Raw genomic sequence first — 24,773 nt, forward strand, 5'->3', positions numbered from 1 at the left:
GTTGGAAACACTGCTCACAGGCGGTCAGTCTCTCAGTAGCCTCGCGCAGCAGTCCCAGCCTGCAGAGAGGAGACACACACCACTCCGCGTCCAGGCTGCACACACGCACACATCGTTACATCATAGCCTCAACTTATTGAAAACACAACTAATCCACATCCAAATTATTTCAAAACCAAACAAAAATAGAGAGATTTCTAGTGAGGACCAACAAGGCAACCGACGCACCACCAGCTGCAAAAAAGCTTTGAAGGTACATTGAAGCATACCTGGCTCAGGTCTCACATTAACATCGCCTACCTGCAAGCTTCTGTCAAAAATGCAGATGATATGCCTACTGTTAGGCCTAGTAATAATAACAGTAATAAAGCATGAATTCATATCAGAGGTCTGGTGCCAATTCCCAATTATAGCAATAGCCTAGTAATGATAATAGGCCTACTACTACTCATGATAATAATAATAATAATAATGCCTGCAAGCTCACATTAGAAGTCTGGTGCTACTGCCAATTATAACAATAGCCTAGTAATGATAATAGGCCTACCTACCGCTATTGATGACAATAATAATAATAATAATAATAATAATAATAATAATAATAATAGTGTGGGCCTAAAAATAATAGCCTAGCCTAGGGCTATCTATCTATCTATCTATGCAAGGTGGTGTAGTGGGGGTGGCGCTGGGAAGGGGGAGCCCAACTGCAATGAACCAGCTTTGGGGGGGCCCAGCTTGCAAAAGGTTGAGAACCCCTGCTCTACATAAACCCCACATATGGATGTGAAACCACTTGTTGCTGCTATCTCTTACTTGATTCTGCTAGGTGGTCTGTACTGTATTTTCCACATTTCCCTGGAATATTGGCAGAACATCAAAGTTGGTGCACTAGAGACTTAGGACCATGATATACGGCATGACGGCCCTGCATCAAGGCTGCTAATAAGCTGCTGTAGTTTAATGAATTTCTTGCTAAATTGGGAAAACTCTTTCTTGTTTTGTCATGAAAAAGCGTTGAAAAAAAAACACAACTTCTTCTACAACTTTTTCAAACAACTTCACTACACCCACGAAGCACTCTTAACATGTTTTACCTACAGCAGAGACCTTGTACTTGCAGCTGCATGGTGTTTGAGCGCATCCATGTATTGACGTATAAAACTGGTGTGTCCATGTGTGTGTAGGTTCCCATATTTCATGATTCTGACACAGTGACAGGAAGATTTCCCATGGCTCCCCCTTGTCAGACAGATACATGTTGTAGATCTCCCATCATGCACACACACACACACACACACACACACACACACACACACACACACACACACACACACAGAGGCTGTATGGAGATAGGAAGGTGGCTGACATTTGTGGTGCCTCGGGTAGAGGACATGGCCTTTTCTCCTCATTTCTCTTGGCTAATCACCCAGACTGAAAGGAAGATAAGGCCTTTTGTTTGGCATGACAATGTCCTACTGATACTGCCATGGTAGACCATTCAGTGTGAGAGACAGAGTGTGTGTGTGTGTGTGTGTGTGTGTGTGTGAGTCTATCCCACCCCTTTAAGAAAAGGGAACCCCTCAGAGAAGTCATTATTATGAGGACATTTACCATTATTTCAGTTTCAGACACACGCATACACACTAAACTAATGCACACACAGATGATCACAGAGCCTACATAACAGTGTAGCAAGATTTGTCTTGCAACAACTCGGCCCCGATGCAAATATACCAAAACCTGCGTTTGTGAGAATGATACAATTTTGTGAAATCTTCACTAACCTTTTATAAAAATGATCACTTATATTCATTAATTATTTCAGAACTTCTGTTAATGCACATTCCTGGTAGATAACACTGTGTTTTGGTATCTTTGCCATCAAACTCATGGATATATTATTTAAACCGGCCTTCCTGTATCCTATTTCATCATCTCATCTGTATCTGAAGTAACACGCCCACACTAACGCAGACCCTTTTTTATAACATTTTTAGATCTGAACACCCGCAAACAGCTAACTTCCTTGCAGCAAATTACAGCAAAACATTTGTAATTTTCTCTGAAAATTGAACAAACCAAAACTAACTTTTGATTTGATCTGTTTTTTGTTCTTCATTTTTTACTTTTAATTTGTAGAATCCATTGGGAGCTGTACTCAGTCTGGTAGCAAGCACTACTACTACTATGTCCTAAAAACTGGAAACAGTAGTTTTGGTCCACTAACTATAGCTGTTTTATCCATCTTCCAGAGAAGACCGTGAGATTTGGTTGAAATATCTGAAAAAAGCAAGTAAATGCTGTGATTTTTAATTTATTTCTCTCAAGGTGGGAGCCGGAGCATATACTATAAACTATGCTATCAACAGGAGAGTTGACAGGGTAGGTTCAATATGTACCAGACCAGCACTTCACATCCTTGGGACACCATGTTAGGCAGATGTCGTACCATATCATATTAGATAGCTGGATATTATCTTGTTACCAGTAAATGGTGTTACGCTAGTGTCAGGTGGGAAGGGGGAATGCACTCATTTAAGATGATATCGCTCCCAGAAAAAGGGGCAGGAGCGATGTGCAGGAGGATTGATAATTTTGTCAAATTGCCTGTAGCACTTTGAGGCCTTGCCATCAGCTGCCGAACATCTTAAAGAAGATCCTGGTATAATACATGAAGCCATCTTCATAATGTATCAAAATTGAATGGCTGGAATGCCACTTAAGGTAGTGGTGGTGTAATTGGTACTCAAAAAATCTTAATAGTATCATATATCTTGAGCTGGGATTTTAAAAGGATCTATTGTGAGATCTTGCCTTGATCTCTCTCTCTCTCTCTCTCTCTCTCTCTCTCTCTCTCTCTCTCTCTCTCTCTCTCTCTCTCTTTCTTTCTCTCTCTCTCTCTCACACTCACTCACTCACTCACACACACACACACACACACACACACACACACACACACACACACACACACACACACACACACACAGGATGATGCATTCAAGCCATCACTTCATCTCAGAATTCCCAAGCGTATTGGGGCACCACATGTAATAATGATCTTCTGGAAATGGCTTGGTTGGACTGCTAACTTGTGTAAATAGTGCAGGCAGAGACTAATGTACTGTCTTGTAATTGGGGGGAATTACTTGCCTATTACAGGTAGACCCTCCGAGAGGGGAGGAGAGGAAAAAAGGAGGTGGAAGATGAGTGAGACAGGAATGGAAAAAAAAGGAGGACGATGAGATTGATGAGGAAGATGAAAGGAAAGCTGGAAAGGAGCAGAAAATGAAGACTTTTTTTTGTGTGTGAGAAAACTTTTGATGTCGATAAAATCTAATGGAAACAGTTTAATGGTCTTGAAATAATGATGAATGGAATATCCAGGCACAAAATATTGCATCATACAGGACATGTCTGTTTTCTCTTTATCATCCTGTTCTCATGTTGATTTGAAAGCCTTTCTCAATCTGCATTCTCTATACTGTGTTATTCTGTAACTTCATCATGACTGCTGAAAAACTGTCTAAATTCAAAGTTACATTTGGTCAGTTTATCTAAATAATGCCTTCTTATCCTAGCAAGTCCTTTTTAATTTACCACTGATGTATCGTAGTGCAGTGGCTAAACATCAGAAATAATACATTTAGTTACTTAAAGTTTAAATCTAATATTTTCAATGTGGCTAAAGGTTGAGTTAAGGTTCGTGTTTTTTATTGGGCAGTTAACATTGTAGCCTATAATACTATATTATAAGATAATTGCATTTCATCTGTGTATTTGTGGCTCCTTATATGTACAAAATTTGCCACACTTTAATAGAAATAAATGAATACATGTAAATGAAAACAAAAGGTCAGTGTAGAGTAATATAATACCATCCATTCACGATCGATACCTGCCTGATACTTGCAAGGGGGGGGGGCTGGAATGATAGTACCTTAAAATGTACTTTACAGTGAGGAGTGTAACTGTAATCACCTGGTAAAGTCAACAATTTTGCAATTGTTCTTGCAAATTGGTAGCCTGACAAGCCAGACCCACATCAAGATGTTGGGTCTGGGAACTCACCATTGGCAGGGCTCAATCCGAGGGGCGGGATAAACGGTTGTCTTTTAAATTCCCTCTGCACGCAATAGGATGGCTCTACAACCAACCAGAGCAACGCTAGTTGATAGATTAAACTTTTGCCGTATCCGGTCGGCACACATCTTCCTTTTTTACGAATGACTTCAGTGCTGTTCTTGGTTCTTTTCTCAAAGAAAAGCTTAACTCCAAGTCTTCCAGAGTTGCAGCCATGGCCGATTCGAAAGACCGCTGTTCACCAGCAGCAGCAGCCATCTTCTTTGTTTTCAAGTAGCAGGGAATTCACGTGGAACCGTCGCAACTCTGCCATCATTATGTTAAGCCCGCCCACCGACTCTATACACGATGTGATTGGCCTGACTAGAGTTTGGTTTTTCCAGCTTGCAAGCCAACGGAGAGTTGCTAGACGACCCTGGCTGCAAATTACATTTGCTGCCGCTAGGGTGCATTTAGATTTCTAGGCTAGCAAATTGGGACTCCAGAGATCAAAACAGACCAGAGTTAGTGTGGCTGACTTGTGCTCGACAAGGTTTATTATAATAAATTAGTTAACATTGTGAGATAGAGCATGGCCTTGGCATAGGTCTGTGGTCTCTCTGAGTGCCCTTCTAGTTTGTTGAATGTTTTGATTGATGATAATGTAGGTATTCAATCATGAACCACAATGGAAATAAGTCTTGGACATTTTTGAAGCTGCATGAGATTTAATGTCATCTTCCTCCTTAATGGTAAATAAACAAAACTTAAGGAGGCTCTATTGATCGAAAGTGTTGGGTGAAAAAAGGTATATGAATGTAAGTTCCCATAAAGGCCTCATAAGTTAATTAAACAGTTGCAAAGGCTATTCATGATGTTTTGGTTCATTTGAATTACAGTACATTCTTAACCAAATATGAAGCTTCATAAATCTCCTTTTCAGATCTGGATTTTGTTTGCTGACACAATTCAGGCTTAATAATACCAACATGATGTTTTGCCATGCTTGTTTAAGAAAATTTATTAAAAAATGTATGCAGAGCTGGTTGTAATGCACGCTAATTTCCTTCAGCTATTGGTGAAGCGTAAATTGGCAAACATTGCATAATGTGTTCATGTGAATAGACAGTTTAGATCGCTGTTTGTTAACAATATTTGTTTGCTTAGTTATTGTATTCATGGAGACAAATATGAGGCATGTCTTTTTGCTGCTAAATTTCTTGTTAGTTGTTTGCTGTTATGATAACAAGGATCCATTTGATGTCAGCAGGGCTTTTATCTTCAAATGAGCCATTTAAATGTCATTACTGTAGGGGTGTAGGGGTGTGTGTGTGTGTGTGTGTGTGTGTGTGTGTGTGTGTGTGTGTGTGTGTGTGTGTGTGTGTGTGTGTGTGTGTGTGTGTGTGTGTGTGTGTGTGTGTGTGTGTGTGTGTGTGTGTGTGTGATCATTACATTTACAAGGCCTATTCATGTCTCGTCATTTTTCCTACAATAAGAAATTACCAGCATTCACTCTCTCTGATGCTGCAGCAGTAATATTATTCAGTTTTTATTAGTTTTTGTTAGTGGACATAAATTCAAGCTTTTGTCCGTTTTGCTGTCCTCAGTTGTTTACTGTTTAAGCAACAGGCCATAGCATAATGACGCAGGAGACTAGAGTCATTATTCACTAATATGGTAGACATTAATTTTGTGAAAATGATAGGAGCTTTGGAAAGTCAATATCACTTTTTGAAGCTCAAACCAACATAAAGTATCTTTCAGTCTGCCAGTTTCCATGAGTTTGTACTCCAAAGTGTTTGGATTATTTTGCATTTACATGAAAGTAGAATTTGCATGGAGCTAATTTTACCTACTTTATATACAGTACTGGGATTAGTTTGATACATTTACAGTAAACATGCACCATAATTGAAATTCTCCTTATAGATGTATGTATATAGTAATCCACAATGTTACTAACTATGGTTGTCAAATACCAATGCCAAAGATTACATAAAATATTGTAATATGTTTGGCTGTAGTCTTGCTCTGTAAAATGAGCAGAAATACTTACAGTAACTCAGAACTGTACTTAGTTACAGAACTTGAGTAAATGTACTCAGTTACTAATGTTCCAGATAAGCTCAGGAAATAAATAAACAGCAGACTGCTTGCAGACTGGATGATATCTGCTTTTTCAAGAAAAGCTGAGATTGGCTCCATGTCCTGTCTAACCTTCATGGAGAGAGCGCTGTCTCTGTCTCTTTGCTGGAGTGGCAGATAAGCTATAGGGCAGCCCTCCCAGTACACTACTGGTAATTTAGGAAATCCTTTCTGGCAGGTTGAGATGACAAGGGCACTGTGTTTGTGGCAGTGCTCTGTAATTTGCTTGTTTTCTACTCCACTATAGCGCTGACGCACTGCAGGAGCAAGCAAGCCAAGGAGCATTTCTGTCTCTCACTTTCTCTCTCCCTATCTCTTTCTCTTGCTCACTCGCCCATTTGCTTGGGTATGCTCTCTCCTTTTGTTGTCATTGTGTTATTCAGCTCAGCTCTGCGGCCTCCGAGTTAAAAAGAAAAACACAAGCCGCAACCACCACAGAAATCGGAGCCTAATCTCTTGCGATGAAATCCACTGTCGGGAGTGAAAAAACCCACAGGGATATTTTTAACAGTTTTCAGAGTGTAAATCCAACTACATATTGTATTGAACATTTTCCAAATCCTGAAACGGCAATCTCTTGTGATAGTTTGCATTATCCTTTTTAATGAAATGAAAATTAAATAAATTCTAAATATCTAAATAAATCTAAATATGATAGCTCATTCCTCTATTTCTACTAATGAATGTATTTGCCTGTGGCATTGTGGGGAATTCCTGCCAGGGACATTTTGACAGGGTTAATTTTCCTAAACTGAGTGTAAACTGTAAATGCTACTGAAACTGCCAATCAATCTCTAATTAATCAAGATGTGATTTAATAAAGTGTGATCAGTGTTGCTGGTGCTACAGATAATGTGTTTGTCACTTTTTATGTAATTTTCCTAAAAACACTCATGCAGCACCCAAAGGAGAGAACATGTGTTTTATATCAAACAAAAGTTGGCCAAAAAGTGAACTGAGTTTGGTAGAAGCTCATTCCTCAATTTCTTCTAATGAATCATGAGTTTTCTATGTTCTTCACAGTGCATCATTTCCCTATCTGTTTCACTGGAGCATTGTGGGGAATTCGCTTCTGTCATGGCATACAGTTTTTTCCTCTTTATTTACTTGCATTACTCTGTGGACGAAACTATTAAGTTTGAATTGTAATTGTTCCCTGAGAAAAAGCAGCGTTGGATCCAGACTACACCTGTGTGTGTGTGTGTGTGTGTGTGTGTGTGTGTGTGTGTGTGTGTGTGTGTGTGTGTGTGTGTGTGTGTGTGTATGTGTGTGTGTGTGCGTGCGCGCGTGTGTGCGCGTGCGCGTCAAAAGAAATTTGACAAATAGCTCCCCTGTTTACCATGGCGACGCTGTGGCCTGTGTTCTCTCGTCTCTACGGTAACCGAGGCCCTGAGCTCTCTTATTGGCTCAGCCATTGAACTCCCAGCTAGAGACAAAAGAGAAGGACCCGGCGCTGGTAATTTCTTATCACCAAATCCCATTAGGCTCAGGGTTTTTCAGTTGTTTCTTTTCATTAACCCACACAAAAGTAAAGTGGAAATCACCATACTCAGTCAGCTCAGCCCCTACTGTGAGCCTGACTAGGCCCCCACTCAGTTCTAACCCATGCTGGATTATTACAAGAGATAGCCTACTTGCAAAAAGTACATTAATGGAATCAATGAAAAATGAAAAGCTTGGGTTGAATTTTAAAAGAGCAATACTTCATTATCACATCAATCCTGATTCCTTTGTAAAAAACTAATTGTGGCCAAAGGAGACCATGGTAGAAAAGCTAATAGCCTCTAGGCCTATATATTATGTCAGTGATACTTGTAATTAATTTGTTCCTATAAATAGAGTATTTTATTTATCCTGAAGGGGAATTGCAGTGTTTTAGCAACCAAATCACAGAGAAGAATCAGAAGGGAAAAAAGGATGCTTTAAAGAGGTAGAAATAATTTATAAAAAAAAAAATACATGAAATATTTGCTAAAAGCCCGAAATAAAACTCTAAATCTGTAAATACACAGATTAACCTTAACAGAGATCCAGCCCCACTGGCCTTTCACTGTGTACACCATCAAAGTGTCCTGGAGGTGCATACAGGTCCGTAGAATGATGGTGGGGTCCTGCAAACAGATAATAGGCCTAATAATTATTGAATAACAAAATAAGTTACTATAAAACGCACGATTGGTTTATTCAATGATATGGTCCTTTAGATTTAATGTCTAATAAAGGAACACTTCACCAAAGTTACTACGTTGTTGTGTAATTGTAAGTTGTTGTAATATACAGTAATGATATGCAGTAAAGAGCTGCTAAAAAGTACAGTACTGCTAACAAATGATATATGTTTGGGCCTTTTTGAGAGAAAACACCCAGGTGCCCAAATGAACAGTATGTTGTGCCATAAAGTGGATTCTACAGTCAATTCAACCCACATACTATACAATAATTATACTAATATCTCAAAATGAATGAGGTAATGGCTTACCAGTTAATGTTTCACCTCTGAGGAGTGCAGGGCTGTAAGTGCTGTTACAATATCTCAAAAGGATCCTGTAGGGACATGCTTGAAAAAAGAGCATCTTGCACATTCAAAAGTGGCTAAAAGTCCTGGAAAACCTCCATTCAGCAGTATGTGTTATGAGCCTTCTTTATCAGTGTACAAAAATGCATAAAACTACATGTAACAGCAAAATCGGCCACTGATCGATCTCTTCCCATATTTTCTGTTGCACTGAAATTTTTGACTATGCAATAAAATAATTGAATGGTTAAAAGAAACAATGGTGTATAACGCTTATGCGCAAGTCCATTCGGAGAGGTCTGGAAAAAAATAAAAGCTACTGTAGTAATACCAGTAAACTTACGAATACCAAATGAATGCCTTTTTGACATTTCAGCTCAGCACATCACTAGATCTGACACCTCTCATGCTGAATGGGTCCGATATACCTACAGACATAATCACTGCGGTTTCTGCACGAGTGTGTGTGACAGTAGGTAGTGGTTAGGTGTATCTGCTTGTGTGTGTGTGTGTGTGTGTGTGTGTGTGTGTGTGTGTGTGTGTGTGTGTGTGTGTGTGTGTGTGTGTGTGAGATAACTGCCTCGGATTGACAGACAAAAGCCTAATCGCTCCTCAGCTCCAACAGCCAAACAGCTCAGAGGAAGTATTGACCCAAAAGCACCATAATCCCCTTCACCTAACACGGGCAATTTCATGTAATACCTGTAATAACACGCATTTAGCTCAAAGTAGTCATCAAAAGAGCTCTGAGCATCTGATTTTGAGAGGTGAGCTGTTTGAAAAAAGGGACCTGAAGAGTATATCAATCTGTAATAACAACATCGTGGCCCGGACCCGTTTTCTTTTCAACTCTCTTTATCGCCGCTCCTCTGAATCACTTTCACTCTCATTCTCTCATTCTCTTTCTCTCTCTGTCTAAATGTGTCGCTCATGTTCCTTAAAGTCTATGCTTTCAGCTTTTTGGAGTTGTTTTAAAGAAACTTATGGAGTCTTGCATGGTAAAGAAAAGCTGTGTCAAGTAGGGGTTTCATTTTCTTTTTGTGCATGTGTGAGTAAGTGTGCCGTTCCTTCCTTATATTTGACATTTGAAATGCCTTTGTTTGATACTGTTTGCATACTTCTTGTCATTTTTATGTTCCCTGCTGTCAGGAAAGGTCTTGTACCTGCATTCAAACATCATGTTAATACTTCAACAACTCCAGAAGTTGTCAAGAGCTATGGATACCCAGAAGGGACAAATATCACTAAAATGTTAGAGGTTATCTGATGAATTAAATTTTCTTTTCTCAGACTGACTTTGAATTTGAACCTGTGTGAAGGTTTTAGAAACCTAAGGAGGTAATTATTATTTCACAAAAAAAAAAACACGAGCACATCTACGGATAGGAGAGAAACTAATTATCTTTGCCTCCAAGCAGCTTTCAGTATGCAACCTTTTTCTCTGTTGAGGTTTATAATATATTTAGAGAATTGTTTCTGAAATATCTTGACAAACATCTACAGTTATGTCTATGCTTGACTATGTTTGCAGTTTGTATTGTTTGTCTTGATCAACCACATTATGAAAAGGCATCAGGTCTAAAAACAGAAGGAAGCACAGGGGTGCAGTTACTACCTTACATTTTGGTCAAAGACTTTTCAGATAGACATGGAACACAAAATCCAGTTATTCTGCCTGGCTGTTGGTGGCTGGCTGCCACTAAAATATTTAGCAGTGAACCTTTTTGCCAACAATTCATCAAACCTGAGGCTGAGATTCTTTCTTTTTGTCAGCACAACAGTGTGTTTTGGTGCTGCACACAGTGTGTATAATGTGAGGCTTATAGCTAGGAGAAGTGGTGCACATGATGGAGCACATGGTATTTCGTGTTTGTGTTGGGCTAAATACACACACATGGCAGTAAAGATCAAGAAAAGAATCACTAGAATGTTTTTGGAAAAAAGTATCTAAAAAGTACACAGAGGTACATTCAGGGTCAGTGTAATGGAGTTTATTAGTTAGGAGACCTCAAATACTTTATCTCACTGACCAAATAGTTATTATTATACAGAGATGTAGTCTACTAAATTGTGTTTTGTAGTAGTCAAGCTTAATATTAACACATAATGTAAAGGGAACCTTAAAGTTATGTAATTGCATTCTGTAAGTTGGAATCGTTAGTCTTAAAGCTGCATGGCACGACTATTTTAGATTATTGAAACGTCCATTACATTCAAGCCATTGCAAAATGAGTTGATACAAAGCTAATTAAGCCTATCAGCTCCACAAAACTCTCTCTGCATTTCTCAGTATGGCTATGTTTACAAAATAATGTCGTTGAGCGACATTCACGTGCGTCTATCACCAATCTGTGTATCTGCATATTAGCGCTGGACCATCCCTTTAATTTCCTACAGCGACTGATAACTATCGCCTTCTCTTGGCCTCTTAGGGTGTACTCACATTTGGCCCAGTTGCCTTACAGTGTGAGTACGCCCTTAGTCGCTCCCACACAGCGCGCTGAGATTTATTTGTGTGTGTGTATGTGTGTCTGTCTGTGTGTGTGTGTGTGTGTGTGTGTGTGTGTGTGTGTGTGGTTATTGACTAATACCATCAGTTTTTTCTGTTGCCCAACACACACACGAGGACTGTCAGACAGGCATTGACATCCTATTGATTTACTTTTCTCTTTAATAAGTGAAATGATCTGTGAGATATTAAAAGGAATGATGTAGCGAGCAAAGAGGAGGTCAAACAAGCTGTGGGAGGCGTTCAACAACTAAATGGGTTTAAAATGACTTCTGAAATAGTGTGCAAGCCATCACAGGAGACTAAAATCTCCACTGAGTCACATGTTAATAACAGTAGTTGCATTCACTTGTGTTGAATCTGATCAAACTTCTCAATAGGATCAGCACTTTGTAAGTGCTTCCTATAGATAGCCAGTTTGGTATTGATCCATTCTCATTATGTGATAAATATTGCATTGTGATGATAATGTCAATCTGTCAATCAAACACTTTTAAGGAGTAGGATTATGGTGAGAGATGCTGGTCAGTTTGCAATGAAACTTGATGTTGATATTCGTGGTCCACATGATCACATTCAGTAACCCCTGACTTTGCTCATGCACCAGTGTCAGGCAAAATTCCACCTTCACCAACACTTTGGTCCACAAAAGGTATTTTGAAAGTTAAAAGTTGGATTTCAGTTGAATCTACCACAGCTCTTCATAATCTACACAAGATGATTTGAAATCTTTGTGTTGGCCCCCCTGACGTTCCTGTAGTACCAACATCAGGATAGCGTTTCCAGTTTTACGCAACAGATATCAAACAGTAATGTTGGGAGAAAATAGGGTTGGTCCAAGCAGTGACTTTTAATATATATGACACAAGTGTGTTTGACAGCTCCAGAGTAATAATTGCTTCACCTTAATTAACTCTGTGAGCTCTAGGCAAGTGGCCTTGCAGCAGCCTGTGTGTTTGCGTGTGAGTCACACCACATCTGCTATTTACTATTATTCTGCGAGACCTTGGGTGAGATGAGAGGGTGGAGGTGGAGACGGACAAGTAGCGGGGGAGAAGGAGAAGAAGCAGATAGGAAGCTTATGAATGAAGCCTGTGTGTGTGTGTGTGTGCGTGCGTGTGCGTGTGTGTGCGTGCGTGCGTGCGTGCGTGTGTGCGCGCAGTGAGAGGTGTCATGTGTCTGGCTCCCATTATGTACATTTGCACCTCACCAAGGTTAGCTGAGATAGAGAAGAAGAAATCTGTTAAACTTTCTTCAAGCAGAAATATGTTTGATCAAGTTTTTATTTATTTATATATGGATATACAGTCGGTTTGCAGGTTGTCTGCTTTTTTGTCTGGTTTTTGATCTACGATCCAGTAATGACTCAGTTCAAAGCAAGTTCCCTGACCAATCAGAAAGGCACTTTACCCTGTTTAGACAGTGGTTATGGCTTGACGGTTCGATTCTTAGAGTGGCATCATCATCAAATCATTACCACCACTGAGGTGCCCTTGAGCAAGGTCCTGAAGAGTGGGACCAAGGCATGATATGGTTGTTTGATTCTGTTCTTTAACTCTGTGCATACAATAATCTGCATGGAGAAAGGTCAATGAACTGCAAGTGGAAAACAACAATCTTCATTTGCCTTTATTTTCTTTGTAATGCCTGAGAAAGATGTCTGTTAGTTTTGTTAAATGAAACTTAATGGGAGCTTTCAGCACAGTGTGCTGATCTTTTGTTGGACCTTGGTTTGTTTGTTGATTCTGCACTTGTAAATGTTTTGGGGATTTGTGACGTGTCCTGAAGGATAAAGCAGAACAGGAGGGGTCTGGGCAAGCTGTCTGAGACTGCTGGCATGAATACAAAGAGACCAAAACACTGATAGACTTGTTATGTCAGAGTTTAGGGCCAGAACATATTCTGAGAGTCAGAGAGGGAACCAGACAGTACTGTATTCAAGACCAAAACTGAGTCCAAATCAAGGCCACCGAGTCACAAAAACCTACAGCTACAGTACATTTAATTCAGCCTTGGAGTTGGCTAACATGAATTAAGCCTTTAATACATGAGAGTTCAATTTGTTTATTTCTAAAGAATGATAGAAAATTAAACAGTATATGTTTATAATTCAAGGGACTAATGAATAGAGGAACATTAGCTCTATGAGTGATTTTATCAGTTTCAAAACATGGAGGCACAGAAAAACTCCGCTCATACTGACACACACACACACACACACACACACACACATTAACACAAGCGACACCTCTGCAGACGTTTTAGGAAAGAAATTCTGACTTTGAGAGTTTCTTAAACTTAAGTTCTGTGTATGAAAGACAAAGGGACAGAATTAAAACCTCTAAAAACGTCTCTTTTTAATTCTTAGATTTTATCTGACAAAGGCCAACCAAAAAAAAAATCTTCCTCTGTTTAAGGCTGAAAGACACCAGCAGGTGGAAAGCAGACAATACCATCTCTTCAACAATTTAATCTCAAACTCTGCAAACTGAATGTTTAGTTGAGTCTTTTACTAAGAAGTCGTACTTAAGCCCAAAAAGTTCAGGTGTTCCTCTAAACTGCTTTATCTATTCTGAATTTACCTGTAGAAATCACTGAGTGAGTAACCATATTTGTGCTTTTATTTTTCCTGTTTTCCAGGACAAACATCACATGGCAGCTTACACTGAAGTTGACAACCGAAACACTTCTGTAAAAGATGAGACCTGTGCGTGATGCTGACCATCCTTCCCCAAAGGTAAGAAATGCATGCTTAATGAAAGTGTGGAAGATTTCTCTGAATTTGTGTGTTGCCCCTTCTTCCTCGCTGTATTTAGTAACTTAACTGTAACTGTAGTAACCGTAACTTAACAGATTACAATCAATATATTAGATCAATTGGATTGACATAAAACAGGCCGTGAAAGTTGCTGTTAATTGGCGCTTTAAAGTGTTCCAATTTGAGGTGATGCTTTATTTACTGCAGAAAGATGAATATTAGCCTTGCATGAATTCCGGGTCGTAGTGCAGCGTTTGGTACAAATTAAAGTTCTGGTGGTAATTTTACTTTGGTCGAAATTTTAAGATATAACTGTGTATGTATTTATGAGTTTAGTCAAATCTATCTGTAGTCATTTGTTGCTTGGACCTTCCCGCTACCAAAAGTTTTTTTTCCATTTCTTTCAACCTTCCCAAGGTGTGTGTGTGTGTGTGTGTGTGTGTGTGTGTGTGTGTGTGTGTGTGTGTGCGTGCGTGTGTGCGTGCGTGCGTGCGCGCACGCGCGCATGTTTTACTATATTCGTGGGGTCCAAAAACCAGGGAATACAGTATACTTGTGGGGTCTGCACAGCCTTGTGGGGCCCAAAATGCTGGACCTCACAAGGTTAAAGGGCTGTTTGAGGGTTAAGACTTCGTTGTAGGATTAGGGTTAGAATTAGGTTATGGTGAGGGTAAAGGTCAAGGTTATGCATTGTGATGGTTAAGGTTAGGGTAAGGGGCTTGGGAATGCATTATGTCAATGACTGGTCCCCACAAAGATAGTGAAACAAACGTGTGTGTGTGTGTGTGTGTGTAAGAAGCTTTCAATGAGATAAACACTTGAGGTACAGATTCTGTGCAGAGGGAAATCTACAGTGTTTAATACCAAGGTCAGAGCAATTGTTTCTCTGTCTCTGCCTATATGCTCTGCCACAATAGGTGTATTTTTCTCCCCTCAGTGAAGAAAAGTTTCCAATCAAACCCTGCAGCAGAATGTGTGCGTGCAGGATGGACGAGGTGAAGTGTCTATACCTCCATCTGCTCCTTAAATTAGCAGCTAATAGAATAGAGACCCTTTGAATAAGGGCTTTTCTTAGTTGTTCTTGGATAAGGCTGAATTTTGTTTGATGAACAATATAGGACTTCTGCTGAAGTGAGTTTTAACCCAAGTACTTTGCAAACAAACTCACAGACAAGTAAGCTTTGAAGGACAGCTGGTGATATATTTTTCTTACTGTCAAAAAATCCCATCAAAACACCTACTTATTCCTCTGTGCCACAAGAGCTCTCCATTTGTGTCCAAAAACTATTAAAAACACATCAGTGAGCCTCAACATTGCACTTGGTGACATGTTCCTTCATGTCGCTTTAGTTTATTATGAATCCCACATACACCGTCCTGCTGCATTAGTTTATCACTGGAGCACTACACGTGTATTAAGCCGCAGCTGAAAATAGTCCCCAACATATGCAGCATTTACACCTGCCCGAGTAATGTTTGTTTAAAACTACTTTGTCCAGCTGTTTGAAGAAATTTAGTTTGTATTTTCAAAAATGAAAGTGTACTTTTGTGACGTGTTAATGTCTTAGAAAACTTTCTGACGTCCCAACACTAACACACTGTTGGTTTTGGTCTTTTCATGGGATTTATTGACAATAAATATTGCAGTTTGAAGCATGGAGTTTGGAGAAGTTTGAAAGTTTGCTTTGTTTCCTTCCTGAACATGATAAACTTGAAACCATCTCATTTTTAATGTATTTATTGAAATAGAAGACAACTAGGGCCGAAACAAAACAATAGTTGTAATTATCAAATCGTCTGCTCTTTATTTTCTCAATCAATTAATAGTGAAAAATGGCTATGATAGTTTCCCAGAGCACAAGACATCTTCAGGTTGCTTGTTTTATCTAAACAATAGTCCAAAACCTAAAGACGTTCAGTTAACCATCATATATGACATAGAACATTATCAAATCCCTACATTCAAGAAGCAAATATTTGGCATTTCTGCTTGAATAAAGACAAAATAGTTACCAATTTTCTATAGACTAATCAGTTAAATGATTCATTGTTTCAGCTCAACAACATAACAGTCACTAGTTTATTTTCAATGTTAAAATCCATATGTGACAACTGGCGGTTAATTGTGTTGCTTCTTCTATTGTTGCTCATTTACAGAGGCATTTCATGTTTTAATGTGTTACAGGTAGAGACCTAGAAGCTTACATTTTTTCTCTGTAAATCACTGTAAATTTATAAATAACTAAATTTATTTATAAGAATGAAAGAGGAAGAGTTCATACTAAATCAGTTGTTTGTGTGTTGTTGATCCTAAATAAATACTGACTTTACTAGATAAATATTACAAAATTGTAAAAATGTATGTTGTCTGTCAGACTAAAAGAAGCGTATTGGACATCTTATCAGTGCAGATTGACAGTATGTGCTACTACATACAACAGTGTGTGTGGGTGGGTGTGTGGCCCAGAAGGAATAGACCTCTGACAGCACAATGATGACATGATAATGTATGTTCTTCATGCTAAAGACGGACAGAATGACGGACACGGCCGTTTCTTGCTCTTATCCTGATCATCTGTCCAGTTCCACTGGCTGAGTCCACCAGTCAACCTAAATGCCTACCTGACATACACATTGATGAAGGTGTGTGGAGAGATGAATGATGTATGAAAGAGTTACCGTGGCAAGAAACTGAAAATCACATGATGTCAGATTTAGATCTCAAAAACATGCTTGAAGGGAGAAAAGTTGAAAACAATCAAAAGGCTCCAGTGACACCTGACTTATCTTTGTATGTATTTACTCTATTAGTAATAATGCATCAATTAGTTGATCGCCCTCTGCTCCCCCGATTATGAAAATTCACTAAACTAAATATCAATACTAAACAGCCGGAGAACAATTTTCTAAGGCGGTACCTTTAATTTCCAAACTGACTGTCTCTTTAGCGTTTCACTTGCAACCTGGATAGAGTCAAGCCGAGCTGAGTTTTGTGCCATCACTCCCCCCACCCCCTTACTCCTCCCGTTGTCCTCCTGTCATGCTCTTGATCCCTCCATTGCTGTCATGTCACTGCTTTTATCTCATCACCTTAAGCAACCTCTCCATCTTATTGTCCTGCTGCTGCTATCTGCCTCTTTGTCGCTCTGATGAGGGTCAGCAGGTCAGCTGGAGGGCTTGTCATTAGCGGGGAGTGTGCACGTACATGTGCATACATGTGAAGTGTGTACACAAGATAATAAGGCGCTTTAATGACCACTGAAAGGAAATTGTAGCAGAAAAGGAAAGTAGGAGAACCAAGCATTTAAAGTAGAAATATATGAATGTATACAGTATAAAGAAATGAAATTAGGTATGAATGGGTGCAAAGTATAAGTAAGAGTATACTTGAGAGTATAGCAAATACATCATTTTAAATGACGACATACGTTACACGTGTAACGAAGAACAGACGTTTTTTAGAACACGACACATTTGAAATTATGACTGTATGTCATAATAGTTACTTTAGGCAGCTATAAACATAAATCACCACTGAGAGATGGGTCTCTTTCTCCAAATGCGTAAGTGCAGTCAAGTCAACTTACACAAACTAAATTAGCCTAATCCAATAAAATTTAGACCTTTGTTACAAAATGTGAGATTGAATCGCTGTTATATTGGGGAAAACAGACTTAAATATTAAATAAATATTGAAGAAATTCCACATGACCCATTCAGTTTTTCAATATTTAACCAAAACTATCATCTTTGCCGAACAATTAACCATTGAGCTGTCTCAGTATAACCACAAAAACATGTTTCAGATGACATTAAATCTACTATTAAGAAATCGTTTTTAAGAGACGGGGTTGCAGTCTGCCCACAGGCCCAAAATCAATGTGAAAGATATCATGGGAAAAAGTTATTTTAATGCTGTTTTAACAGGTAATTTTCTGGAAGAGAAGAATGGCACAGCAATAAGCATTTAGCAGTAAAAGAAATTCTTTGTATTTAAAATGCCATATAAACGAAGATATCTATAATTTGTGTTTTTTCCTGACACATGGCGTAACACTGCCAGTCTTTTCCTTTCTGTTGCCTTCTATGCTGACCAGTTGCTCTGTCTGTCTCTGTGCTTTATCTATGTCAGCCCAACAATAGACACCAATAGGAAACTGCTGATGCTGTTCTGGTTGTAGTAAACAAACAGCATCCAGAGCTGTCCACCCGCCTCCCATTTTATCATTTACAGCTCTCCTCTCTCTTTTCTCTGGGTAGATTTTGTACATTCCTATCTGCAGTGAGCCTGTACGATGTTCACAGATATGAATTGAAACTAATGTTAAAGTACTGTGTGTGTGTGTGTGTGTGTGTGTGTGTGTGTGTGTCGCTGGACTGTCCCTCCAATGAATGAATGAATGAAACACTCGCTGGGTATTGACCAAGTAGCTCGTGTGCGTGCATGCGTGTGTGTCTTTGTGACTAGGCTGGTAATGAGAGCTGCTTGGCGTGTGCTGCTACCATCGATGGGCCTGTTTGTTTAGGTGCTGATGTTCTGTGTGTGTGTGTGTGTATTTACATACATGTGTGTACACATTTGTTCAGCTTCGCCTGCTTTCTCAAGGTTGCCTCATCGCAGCCAGAAGACAAGAATAATAGCGGCGTTTGTGCGTGTGTGATTGCCTCGGGGAATAGAATCTAGAGTAAACACACATGTCCATCTCTTTCCCAGGTGGAGTTGGATGGATGAATGGGCCGACAGCGATATTGACAAGCTAACCACTGCTCATGTGAATGTGTGTGTTGCTCTAAAACACGGAAGCAAGGGAGAGAGGTTCGAATAGTAGCTTGTACATACTGTTCTTTATTCCCCAGCAACAGTTGAGAATTTTGAAGGCCGTTATTGTTTTGATTTATTTTAGCTGTGATGTTAAAGTTTACCAGAAAGTGAGTTTTGCAACATAGAAATTTCAGTAACTGGACAAGCAGCTGTTGAATCAAATGCAAAATATTCTATACTATATCCAAGTAGTATACTGTATTATACTGTTTAGAATATGTCTCTCTTCCTTATGCTCTACCTTTATTTTGAACCATTCTAAAACGAGACTATTAAAATAAGAACAGATAATATGTCTTTCTCTTAAATACAAAGTTGCAAAGTAGGCTATAAAACACACACTTGGTCTGGTGTGACCAGTAGCTTGTAGCTTACTTAACTTGGTGAGTGCTATGTTATCACTACTGTTAGAAATGACCACCACAACTGTAAAAATAAGACCCAAGTTGTAATAATCTCAAATTCTCCTTTTGAAATTGACATTGAAAGAGTCAAGAGTGCACCATGGGTGGGTAGTCATTTAATCAATTTGTGTACAGACAGTACAGACAGAATACATACTCACTGTTGTCAGTAGGGCTGGGTATCGTTCGGTTTTGATACCGGTTTCTGAACTATACTTTTTTCTAAACCATTTTAACAAAAAGAAATTGCAACATTACGTTACATTACGGTACAGCTCCTTTACACATATGTGACGCACACTGTAGTCAAGCCTCTCAAAATACAACACACACATGATCCCCGTCTCTGTGGTAACGTAGTGTTTTTCCTGGATGCCTCTGCGATGTGTAACGTTAGATAGCCAATCACCAGCATTATTAGATCTTGGTACAAGGCATGCTGCACCAACCCCGATGAGATTTACTCCTCAGGTATTGAAATTTGGTATAGTCGAATGACGAGGCATTTTTCGATACTTGTACTATAAAAGTATCAAAGTCATTATTCACAGGGTATGCTAAAGTGTTGGCATGTAGCACTGAAATCGATGATCTATTTTTTTGTACATTTTCTTCTCTTTAGACAATCTATCAGTCTAACAGGGTAACCAGGGACACGAGAGAGCAAGAGACACGATACATCGAGCTGCTGTGATAACGTCTCTCTCTCTCTCTCAGTCTCCCTGTCTCTCTAAAAGAAAGGGATAAAGGGCCTTTTCTCCATTCCACATGCCAGGCAACTCCCAGCGGCCTCTTTGTTGACACAGCCGCCACAATGGGAACTAAAGGCCTCCCATTATGAGCCTAACCCAGGGCCCAGTCGCAGCGCTGCAGGGTTATCCAGTGCAGGCCGGCCAGCATTGGCCAAAGCCCCCTTGAATATTAGGCTGGATATATAAGACTACCCCCCCTCCCCCCTCCCCCTGCCCTCTGCTGCATTGTTCAGCGTTATTCTGCTCCCACAATGGGACATCACACTTTGGAAGTAATTTTCAAAAAGGGGAAGCCAATCAAAAATAATGGCACTTATTGTTTCTCTTTTGACACACATTGCTGAGCGGCCTGCCCCTCCCTCGTCTGTCGCTTTCTCTGTCTGTGTAGCCCTAAACCCCAGGGTTCATTCACGTCTATTATACGGACAAATTAAATAAAACCCGAAATGGGTCGGAGGGGAGCGGAGAGCCACGCTGGCCGTCGGTGGTGGTGTTTGAAAGAGTCAGGAATGGGAGGAACGCCATGGAGGGAAGGGAAGGTGGGTAAGCCTGAGGAGTGGATACGAGGAAGGCAGGAAGGGATGCAGACAGGCCCAGGTGCAGGGAAGTTGGAAAAGACATGGCTGCTGAGGGTAGGGACAGAGTTGTTATTGCAGCAACTCATCAGGTTGGGTTTCAGTTTCTGCTGTTGATGGACACATTGAGTTCTGCAGGAATGTAACTAAAGATGCGATGCTACAGGAGCATTTCTGTCACCGCTTAGGCCATGACGCTCAGCATTCTGTTGGGAAAGTAGTAGAAAATAAATGCATCTGGGAACAATAAGAATTTATGAAGATTGGAAATTGTACACTTGGCATCCATTTCTTTCTCCTCCATGCTCTTCTCCTACTCATACTTTGCTCCAACAAGAGGAAATGGAGAAAAGCGTGTAGAAATGATAGAGCTTTCCTCACCCTGGATGGACTGATTGATGGATAGATTGATATATCTACTGCTTTCTCCCATGGATGGATGGATGGATTGATGGATGCCTGGTGAAAGGAGGGAAGGTATGTTGATACTTATCAAAGAGGGGAGGGCCCTTTGAGGCATGAAGGTGTGTGCTACATAGGTGGTTGAGGTTCACTGGCTAAAGATCAGCTGCATTTATAGTAAATATTGCTTTTTTTCTTTAGGTCTTCATGAGAAAAACTTGTTTAACCTAAAGCTGACAAATGTAATCTCACTCACCAGTGGCCTTAACCGTTAGCACTGCTGTTACCTTTTGACTGTGACGTAGAACAATGACTTTCACTACATGTGCACAGAAACTAAAAAGGCTTCCACTTCTGTTAAACTATTGTGCATCCACTTGTGGCAGCAGGACACTGCACAGAGCTACTGTACTACTGGAATCTGCAGCAAATCAAATGTTTTGGGGAGTCCCGCTGGCTGACTTTGGCGGGTTTTGATCTATTAGCTAGCGGTGGAATTGGAAACCACTGGTCAGGTTTAGTTGTGACCTTTTGTGACTCTGATCACTCGTTGGCGTTAGGAAGCTCTCGACCTGATTGAATTCACATACTTTATTTTAAATAATACAATTGGTGTCTTTATTCTTGTTTCAGTGGAGATTATAACATGATCTAAAGGTTGGCTCAGAAGCCTTTTGACCCTGACGAGACTAAAACCTTTTTACTTTTTACAAACTTCTTTTGCTTCAGACCCTTTACAGCCGAGCCACGTCTGCTTCCTCGCGACAGGTTGTACTCGTCCATTTGAATTGTCAGCAGGGTTTCCCCCAGAAAAGTTGTTTAGCTCGGCGGTTAAGTGTCTTTTTTTCCACGAGGGCCCAGCCGGGGCCAGTCCCAGACCGACGGCAGCATTAATGCAGAGCCCATTAGTTTCTGTCGTAACAGAATCAAGGACGGAATTGCAAAATTGAGAATTTCAAAAAGCTATAAGACAGATTCCATAGGGCCTTATATTAAGTCAGTGCTAAAAGCTAACTGGAGATTTGAAAATACGACTTTGTCTAAGTTTCAAACCGAGCCGCCCCACTAAAACTGTAGTTTTAAAAAAAATGTCTTAAAATACATTTCAAAAACAATCCCAGTGGCTTAGGCCTGGTGGGGGGCCACCAGGTTTGCAGTACACTGGGGGAAATACTATAAAACTATCCCGCATTTGAGAAAAGTCAGATAAAAGTAAACACAATTTTGTGTAGCAGAACTGTTTGATCCTACTTTTCTATCTTGTTAGTCATCCTGTTTTGAGTTTTGAGACATGTAGGTTACATAACTGTTGTTTCAACTGCATTTCAGACCATGTTTTATAGTCTCTGAAATGCTGTTAGACAACAGTTATATGTAACCTAGACGTCTAAAACGTTTTGGTCTGCAGATAACAAAATCAGTGCTCACTGTTGTATCTTGCTAAAGTATTAATCATGCAGCGATGAGCAGAAAAAGACAAATATTGCAGCTTTAGATAAATGAACAGAAAGATGGATACAGTAGGTAGGTAGACGAGAACAGTCCAGCTGCAGAATGGAGAGGAAGAATGAGAGGGTGGGGGGGAGACAGAAATGGAAAGAAAGGAAGAAGAAAAGGTTGTTGAGGGAGGGGAGGAAAGGGCAGGTGGACCAGAGCTGCTCTATGGGGTCTTTGAAAGCAGCAGGTCCCGGCTGCTAGCTTGACCCCATTTAGGATGAGCGAGAGACATTGAGAAGAACTGGGAGGGGGAGAGAGAGAGAGGGAGAGACTCCTTAGCCCTGCACTTAAAGGCCCTCCCCAGGAAGTCCTCATTCTTCCCAGAGCTGACACCCCCCACCAACAGCAGAGAAAATCGAGGAAAAAGTCCTCATTTAAGATGAGTGGAGGAGAGTGAGAGGACCCCCATCCCCCTCTGAGGGGGGTCCTGATATCAAAACTTTCCCTCAGCGGGATGGAGAGAAATGTCAGCAAGAAAGAAAGGTTTAGTGTCTTTTATGATTGGATTTGGATATTGATTTGTGTGCGCGAAGCTTGTAATCAACCCGTTTGACCTTTTCTACATTTTGCGATGTTGAATTCAAAATCGAGTGATCTATTGTTTGTCACACGATCTACATTTTTAAAGACAAACTCAAGTAGGACGGGAAAAACAGCAGTGGTGGAATGCAAATAAGTACATTTACTCACGTACTTGAGTATTTCCATTTTCTGCTACCTTATACCAAGAAAAATGTGTACTATTGTAATGCTTTTTATGACTTTATTTAAGAATAATTTTGGTTATTAGATTTTATATCCAAAACATATGCTCCTCTTCTCATAAAATACGATGCATTGTTAACAGATTAAACTAGCCAACTGTATAAATGCATGTTTACAGTATGCATCAGTAATAATATATAATAATATTTCTGACAGGGACCGTCTTGGGACGGATTGGAAAAGACACAAAAATGTAGGTAAAATTGACATTTTTAAGATATATGTTCACCCAGTCATAGTAATTGGTAAATGTGTCCACCTATTTATAAGCTGCGTAACCTTATCTAACATTGTATAGAAGTTATTTGTTATTACTTTGTCAGTAGTCGGGGGGATCTTGACCCCTAAGTAGGTGAAACCACTGAGTGAGACCATAAAAGGAGTATGAATCGGAGGATTTAGTCTTCACTGGTTGAAGCCTGAAAATATTGTAAACAAAGTAATAACATAACTAATTACACTGGTCGGACTGTTCAGCTCTGTTTCAGACTGATACCTCCGGTTCAGGCTGGTCCTCATCCTCAACACGTGCCTTTTTCAGTCGCGGAAAATACTTTTCAATACTTCAATCTGGATTGAAGCAGCAAACATTCAGTGTAAGAGTAAAAAATGACATATTATTTATAATACGTTTATTTGATTCACAGCTGCTACATATAGTGTTTTGACCTCGACAACCCAACTGCATTTTACTGCAAACTTGCGACTAGTTAACTTTCTAAAGCAGGCGCAATCGCTTGTTTGCGGTCGGGAATTTCGCCAGCCGTCTTCTCTTCCTTATGGAGACAGACGCTGTGTGTACGGTGGGAGGAGCTGTATGTATGTGAGCGAGACGCAAGTGACAGCGAGACGGAGGAGAGCAGGGAGAGGAAATCCAGCTGAACGTGTTTTAAATAGCGTTTAAAAAAAAAAAAAATTAATAACAAAACGCAACGTGCGTGTCGATAGTGAGGCGCACTGCCACACATTAGTCTGTGTGGGAAACACTGGAAATTCCATGGCAAGTGGCTCAATTGCCATTGTAAACAACAGTGGAGACGGGACAGCCCTGTCTTGTTCCCCTGTACAATTTAAAGGGTGCTGAAGACAGTCCATTCGTTAAGACTATAGCTTGGGGATCAGCATAGAGAAGTCTAATCCAGCAGAGAAATTTCCCCCTTAACACCAAATCTTTGAAGAACCTCAAATAGGTAGCGCCACTCCATCTTGTCAAAGGCCTTTTCGGCATCCAATGACAAGATAGCAGAATCTGTACATCCAGATTTTTCAAAGACGATATCAAGCACTCTTCGTATATTGTGAAAGCCTTGTCATCCCTGAACAAAACAGTTTTGCCACATTTTCCCAGGTTTTAACAACAGTGTGATCAGAGCCATATTTAGAGAGGGGGGAAGGGCCAGTGCCTCATTATACATCTTAAGCAGAGGTGGTATTAACGTGTCCTGAAAAGTTCCCATCGGGCCCAGGGGTCTTCCACCCTTTCATACAACCTATGGCCGCAGACAATTCCACACTGGTAATATCAACTTCTAGGGCGGCCATGGAGTCTTCTTCAAGGGGCCTGATTTCT

The 24,773-nt window shown here is 40.1% G+C and overlaps 1 long non-coding RNA gene across 1 annotated transcript in view; it reads left to right on the top strand.

Moving 5' to 3' along the window:
* Positions 1 to 24,773, top strand: part of LOC116044734 — a 129,540-nt gene that overhangs the window by 58,642 nt on the left and 46,125 nt on the right. The window contains exon 2 of the long non-coding RNA XR_004103738.2: positions 13,869 to 13,965. This is a non-coding gene — a long non-coding RNA (uncharacterized LOC116044734). The remainder of the gene's footprint in view (positions 1 to 13,868; positions 13,966 to 24,773) is intronic.

The sequence above is a fragment of the Sander lucioperca genome, chromosome 24, assembly GCF_008315115.2.
Source record: "Sander lucioperca isolate FBNREF2018 chromosome 24, SLUC_FBN_1.2, whole genome shotgun sequence".
Lineage (NCBI taxonomy): Eukaryota > Metazoa > Chordata > Actinopteri > Perciformes > Percidae > Sander > Sander lucioperca.